This window comes from Oncorhynchus masou, chromosome 14, assembly GCF_036934945.1.
Source record: "Oncorhynchus masou masou isolate Uvic2021 chromosome 14, UVic_Omas_1.1, whole genome shotgun sequence".
Taxonomy (NCBI): Eukaryota; Metazoa; Chordata; class Actinopteri; order Salmoniformes; family Salmonidae; genus Oncorhynchus; species Oncorhynchus masou.
The window spans coordinates 14,833,899-14,841,989 of NC_088225.1; positions in this window are offsets into that span (position 1 = coordinate 14,833,899).

The following is an 8,091-nucleotide window of genomic DNA, read 5'->3' on the forward strand; positions in this document are numbered from 1 at the left end:
GCCAGTCCTTCTTCATTAGAGGCATAAATTGGCAGCTGATTATTTCTGTGGTGCACTAATGGCTGTAGCCCATTAGTGAAATGATCATCCTGGTTCCCACTGAACTGACAATTAAATGGACATGACATAGTCTAGTTACACTCTAATGGATCACTTCACCCAGGCTCTCAATAGCTATCCACACACAGTAAATGGTCTAAGTTAAGAAATGGGACCAGGCAGTCATCATGTCCTCAAGCCTATAGACCGATCAATACACCTCTGTCCAGTGTGTCCACATTGTCTTGGAATGCATATAGCATCATCACTGTATACATCCCTGTCCAGTGTGTCCACATTGTCTTGGAATGCATATAGCATCATCACTGTAAACATCATGTAGGCTCACCTGCTGTATCTGTGAAGCTGGCTGGTGTTCCATGTGTCCATGCTGCCAGAGACTCTCTACCATTGCAATCCCATAATGAGCAGCCATGTTGTCCTATCGACTGTATGAAGAGGAGGCAGAATGACAGTGGAGGAAAGGAGCACTGTGTGAGGGAATGCAGCCAGGAGATGTAGAGGGTGGGAGGGGGGATTGACAAGGAGAGATGGAATCATTGTGTCTGTGAGGAGCTGCAGGTAGGTACACTCACATTCACTCTCTTTCTCACACACTCTTTCTTTCAAACACACACACGCACACACCAGTGTCAGACTGCAGGACTCTCATTAGCTGTGTTACAGTTAGTCGGTGTGTGAGCCTGTCCAGAGCTGCAGAGACTGTTCAGGGACGGAGGGGACATTGTTAAAATAATTTTCCATTCCAGCAGAAGCATACCATTGGATGTCGTATAATGGTCTCCACATAGCGTGACAAAAAAAGTATGTTGACTTGGGAAGTTAGTAATGAGACTTTCCAGAGCCATCCAGTGTCCCAAGGCTAGGATCATAAGTGGCCTATATTTACTATGGTGGTGACAGTCTTGCCCCCTGACCCTTTGGAGCAATGGGATCACTGAGGTTTGTGACTGCAGGGGCCTGCTCTGTGCCAGCTCTGGGTCTGTGACTACAGGGGCCTGCTCTAGGCCAGCTCTGGGTCTGTGACTGCAGGGGCCAGCTCTGGATCTGTGACTACAGGGGCCTGCTCTAGGCCAGCTCTGGGTCTGTTACTGCAGGGGCCAGCTCTGGATCTGTGACTATAGGGGCCTGCTCTGAGTCTGTGGGAGTCAGTGTTGATCACAGCTATGCCTGTGTTCTGCTAATTCCCATCAGAGAACAGAGACATCACCAGGCCAGGAGTCAAGTGCTAAGTAGGGCCACCGTCTCTGTCTCATAAGGCCAGGTGTCCTTGACCCTGATATGGCCTGTGGCGTGCTACTGTGTGCATAGAAAAAAGGAAACAATTATTCAGCCACTTCTACTCTTATCTTCCTATTGACGTAGATAACTTCAGGGCTGCTGTAAACTCTAAAACTGTTATATAACTTTTAAGGTTAATGTAAATTTGACTGTTTTCACATCCACTCCAGTAGCATGGGGGGGAGTATGGTTCTCTGAGGACATGGATTATTCATAGAGGAGAGACAGTGATGACGCAGTCTGTGCGTGTCTCAGACTGGCGATGATGATGCCGGTTGCGTCAAGTCACCCGAAAAGGCAGTTGTGTGCACAGAGTTCAGAGAAGTGAAGTATCACTCGGTGGATGTTTGTGGTGCATATTAATATTTTGGAAACATCAGTAAGCTTCTTGGAACTTTTTAATCTCTCAATGATTGCATTACTCTCACCGTTCAAAAATAAGCACCAGGCTTTCAGCAGAAGATGAAGAAACTCATCTAAAAATAATTACATGATGAAACTCATTGAAAATATATCCCTGTGTTATTAAGATTCACAATTATATCCTTTAGACAGTCATGGTTACCCAACAGTACAAATGCCACAATTTCCTGTGGTTTGTGATTCAGAATGGTTATGCATTACTCTTCCACTTTACAGATAAGAAGAATGTCTCAAGGTAGGTTGTCTATTCTGGTCGATCATTGACTGGCCCTCTCGATAGTCTTACATTCTATAAAACACACCACTACTGCAATACAGAAATTGTTTTAAGTCTCCTGACTATTGGAAATCAGAAGTATGAATAAGGAAGAATGGTTCTGTGCTTTGATGAGGTTAGGAGTGAATAATGTCTCCTTCACTTCTTTCTCCAAAATAAAGTCATTTCTTCGAATGATTTTGTCCTATCCCTTTCTATCCATCTCACAATTCTTACCTCCAATGAATGTCTATTTAGCATACCCTCATAATACCTGCATTACCCTCATAATACCTGCATTCTACATGAATGTCTATTTAGCATACCCTCATAGTACCTGCATTACCCTCATAGTACCTGCATTCTACATGAATGTCTATTTAGCATACCCTCATAATACCTGCATTACCCTCATAATACCTGCATTCTACATGAATGTCTATTTAGCATACCCTCATAATACCTGCATTACCCTCATAATACCTGCATTCTACATGAATGTATATTTAGCATACCCTCATAATACCTGCATTCTACATGAATGTCTATTTAGCATACCCTCATAATACCTGCATTACCCTCATAATACCTGCATTCTACATGAATGTCTATTTAGCATACCCTCATAATACCTGCATTACCCTCATAATACCTGCATTCTACATGAATGTCTATTTAGCATACCCTCATAATACCTGCATTACCCTCATAATACCTGCATTCTACATGAATGTCTATTTAGCATACCCTCATAATACCTGCATTACCCTCATAATACCTGCATTCTACATGAATGTCTATTTAGCATACCCTCATAATACCTGCATTCTACATGAATGTCTATTTAGCATACCCTCATAATACCTGCATTCTACATGAATGTCTATTTAGCATACCCTCATAATACCTGCATTCTACATGAATGTCTATTTAGCATACCCTCATAATACCTGCATTCTGCATGAATGTCTATTTAGCATACCCTCATAATACCTGCATTCTGCATGAATGTCTATTTAGCATACCCTCATAATACCTGCATTCTACATGAATGCCGTTTGAGAGTTAACCTTAACTCTAATTTATGTCTGCCACAGAAATTAGAGTTAAGGTTAACTCTCAAACGCATTCTACATGAATGCATTCATGTAACCTTAACTCTAATTTATGTCTGCCAAGAAATTAGCAGGTATTATGAGGGCATGAGGGCATGCTAATGTCTGATCCGGGAGGACCAGCTAGAACTGGGCACTAGTAGAGAGCTATAGCTGCCAGTTGATAAGGTTCAGCCACTGGTCTGTCCGGCAAGAACAAGTCAGATGCCTTCAGAACAGGTTTATTGCAGATATTGGGTTCAACACACCACATGTAATGATGGCTCACAGTAAAAGTGAGTGTGTATAAGAGTGTATAAGAGATTCCAGTAATGACCATACAGAGCATTGGCAGTAGCACAGTTGGACAATATCATACACAGATACATATGGCCTCTAATAGGTAAACTAGCTTAGCATATACTATGGCCTGTCCTATCTTATCATAGTAGTATGGCCTGTATACAACCAATAGACTGGCTTAGCGTAGTATGCACATCAATACACACATCTATGCACTACAATGTTCAATTACTGATTACTAATACAGAAACAACAATGGAATGCAGTTACAGCATAAAGATCAAAATACTGGTAAGGAAATAACTGAAAACATGACCGTAATGCAACCAGATTCTGCATGAGCACGAGACCACGACCACTGTGGAATAGAAACTGCACCACGAGGAAGGCAAAGGCTACTTGTTAGACCAGGCTGAATACAGTGCACAGGAACACAACATAAAGGCTCTACATGTCAATAAATATGACTACAAGTACTCAATAAATATGACTACAAGTACACAGACAATATGAACATAATAATATGAATAGGCTATCCTAAACGAGGCGTGTGGTACAGAGCGTAGACGAGCTAGCATGACTAGGCTAGCTGGCTAGGAATAGCATGACACACATGGAAAAGGAATACCTGGTAAATATCTCGACTGCCTTTGTCACACCCAACTAAAATACCAATGACATGTCAACAGTACTTACACTTAGATGGACGCACTAAAACACAGGTCAAATACAGATTGGTGAGGAACAGTCCAAGACGTTCATCCTCGTCTGACTACGATCTCACTCTGATGGAGTTCAGTGAGCTGCATTGGAATGGTGAACTATGATTGGCTGATACAAGTGGGGTGACTTGTAGATACCACTAATAAGAAAATAAGGGGTGTTGGGAGAGTACAGCTAATTAATGGTTCAGGGGTGCTGAAACTACAGGCGGGTCTTTTTAACACTGCTTGCCCTGTACTTCCATCTATGTGTCTGTCCTCCATTGTGTAGAAGTGGTACTGTATGTGGTTCGGGCCAACATCTTCTCCTGGCCACTATTTAATCCAAGTTGTCAACACTGTCTGGGCTGGTTTGATTGTGACTCAGCCCTATGAAATCTTTAAATTCTTTAGATTCTTTCAAAGAGTTCCATCCAGTACAGAAGAGACTGTGATACATACATCCCTTTGTGTTCTAGAGACTAGAGTACTTCTTTTATCTCTCTTTTGGCTTTGCAGCTAGCTTTCGTCATACTTTAGAAAACATTTCCCAACAGAATATGTTTTCATTTGAAGTTGTAATCCTTTGGAGTGAGATCCCAATTTTTCAATCCTAGAAAAATGATTAAGGTTGCAGCTTTTGTTCTTATCTTCATATTTTATTTTTGTTGGTTCTTATGAAAATGACCAATGTGCCCAACTTAGCAGATGTTGAACTTTTGTTCACATTCTGTCTGCTGCCACTAATTTATAGTTGCTGTTTTATTTGTATGCATGAGAGTTGCTGTTGATTTCCTTTTTTTCCAGACACATAGAATTGTCAGTATAGCTCACCTTTTTCTGTTTCCGTCTGGTTAGGTGTGAAGCTCCCCCTCCTTCCCCCCTCTTCCCCCCTTCTGGCACCAGCCCTGTCACACCTTCTCTGTATGTTCACATACATAGCAGGGCACCAGTAGGCTGTGCTCTGTGCCCAAACCCAGGAATGGTGAGGAGGTGCAGGGTGGTGTGCTGGGTGGGGGTGGGAGATGGTGGGACGTTGCTCTGTCTCTGATTGACCTGATTATGGAACACAGCCCCTGGCATCGTTCCCAGAGGGTGCAGAGACTGTGGCAACGTCTTGAATAATATTCCTGTGGTGTCGGCTTCTGTCATACACCTCCCATGGCTAAGGCCTCTCAGTGGCTGGCAGGCAGCCAGAAGGTGTGTGTGTGTGTGGGGGGGGGGGGCTTCTGCAAAGCTGATCAAGGCCAGTGTATTGTATTGCAGTACACTTGGTCTCTAAACACCCATCCCAGTAGTCCCTTTTACTCCTACTGGGTGGGATGGGACACACACACACACAACATAACATGTGTTCCCCTCCCCTATCCCTGGTGGCAACAGCACTCTGCCACCCCCTCTAGGGGGCTGTGGCCTCCCAGCAGGCACTGAGCTGCAGAGTGTGGCACAGCGCCAGGGGAGGAAGAGCCAACAGGAAGTTGGCTGGATTGGCCCATTAATCTGCACTGTCATCCTTTAGACAAGACAAACTGTATGGGCCCCCAGAAATGCCATGACCCAAAACCCACTGAACTGCTCAAATGGTGACTTCTGAGGGTGCTGCAGTTTGATACTTACCATCTATACACTCCCCACATTTTATTTGTGCTGATGATTTCATACAACCTGCAGTGATATTCATCCCTGGTGATAAGAGCAGATCATTTGTATGTAAAGCACGCTGAACTAGCTTCTTCTCTTAAAAGCACTGGTCCAAAATGACTGAGAGAAGTTATCAGATGCCTGCCTATTGGGGAGTTTTCTTCAAAGGAATCTGCCCAGCCTAATGTTTGCGTTTGTATTTCCCCAGAGAGGCAAAGCGTCGACTGTGGCGGTGGAAGAAGTAGTGAATCTGAGTGGCTGGATGGTGCACTGGCAGAAGAGAAATCTGAAGGAGAATTTCCTTTGCTTCCCGGGATGAAATAAATTATTCATTCAGTGACATGGAGTGTTGAGCATGAGTCTGACAGCCATAGAGAAGGCTGTGAGATTATGGGCGAATATGGATGTGTCTCATGTATATTCTGTTTCAGTTCGCCTTACAAACGCCTCTTGTCTTGTCTCTCCGCCAGTCTACCACAGGGCTCTGTTGGCCTCTGTTATGGACAGTCAGAGGGGATCCACTGTAGCTCTGCCTGCTGTAATCCAACATGAAATAATTACCGGAGAGATTAATGGGAATGGTTTGCTAATGCTGTGCAATTATGAATAGGGTGCATATTTAATAAGGCTGACCAGAAATGCTTAGCATAATAAGATTTGATTTGAACAGTGATCTACTGCTTGTGCTTGCTCAAATGAGCTGGGAAGGAGTTTTAAACTAACTACAAAGGAGTTTCACAAGGCCTTTAATGGTAGGGTTTACATCAATGGTAATTGGTGATATTGGACTTCTCAGGGTCACCCTTCATTCAGCCTCTCTAGGAAACGCTCCCATTGGTCTAAGGCCACTCCCACCCACATGGGATATTGATACTTTGACTAATGACATTGAGTCATACTGGATATAGTGCTTCTATGACCTCTTTCTGATGATGTCATGTTTTTCCAAGCTCTGCAGCTGACCTATCAGAAGCGCTATCACTCTAACCACTTGTACTGTCACGGACCAACATTCTTATCAACAATCCAATACGCACCTCCCAAGGTTTTTCTAAATATCACAAGAAGTGAGGATCATATTCAACATCAATATGACCTTTGCATAATTTCTCCTTTCTTCTCTGCTGACCCACATTGAGGGGCTGTTTACCCACCCTGGTCATGCATTTTTCATCAGGCTCTGGTCACTGGTGGGACAGTGCCTGGCCTTTTCTCATTATGTATTCAAAGCAGGTGGAAGATGGCAGGAGAGAGAGATCTTGTTAGCTGCCACCTTCATACAGTCATAGCTAGCTGGATACAGACGGCAAGGTCACACAGGCCAACCGGTCAAGCTGGTCAACCGGACCAGGCATCTGTGAGAATAACATAGTGGTCAGAGCTATGGACACACATACAAACACAAATACAATTCATAATTTAGGGCAGATCATTCTGAGTGGGCCAACTGTATGCAGTACTCGTCCTCACACATCACCTGTCAAATGCTTTATTAGCTGTGAATGGGATGATTTGTGTGGAGTGTGAGTCAAAGGGTCAGGGACAGGGTATATTTAAGCAATAAGGCACAGGGGGGGGGGGGGTATATGACCAATATACCACGGCTAAGGGCTGTTCTTAGGCACGACGCAACGCCTAGACCCTTAGCCGTGGTATATTGGCCATATATCACAAACCCCTGAGGTGCCTTATTGCTATTATAAACTGGTTACCAATGTAACTAGAGCAGTAAAAATAACTGTTTTGACATACCCGTAGTATACGGTCTGATATACCACAGCTGTCTGCCAATCAGTATTCAGGGCTCAAACCACTCAGTTTATAATGTACAATATAGTTGAATATGTAGTAATGTTGTGTGGAGCAGGGTAGATATTACTGGTTTGTTGACTGTCTGTTGAGAGCCAGTTACCTTCGAGTTGTGGATTGAAGTTCAAGCAATGAGATGCTAAAATACACCTGTAGTAAGATGTTGGGTTCCCAGTGCAGCACTGTGAGCATGTTATCCAGGAGCCTCCAGCTACCAGCCTTTACCTGTTCATTATTCGTATTGCTCCTACTGCATCACGCCAAGTGAGAGAGAATAAGGGTTTCTGAATATGGTGAAAGACTGGACTTGATTGTTCGATTTCAGACCATGATATAATAAGGACAAACCGACGTGGAGGAGATGACCCTGATAGGAACCTTACATCAGAATAGTAGTGCTATTGGCCACGTAGTACTGACCAGAGTCCCTCCTGTCCAGCTAGGATAAAAATACACCTCAAAACATCTGGGCCAGGATTTGGGTCAGACCAAAGAAAGCCTGATCCGGACCAGACACACATGG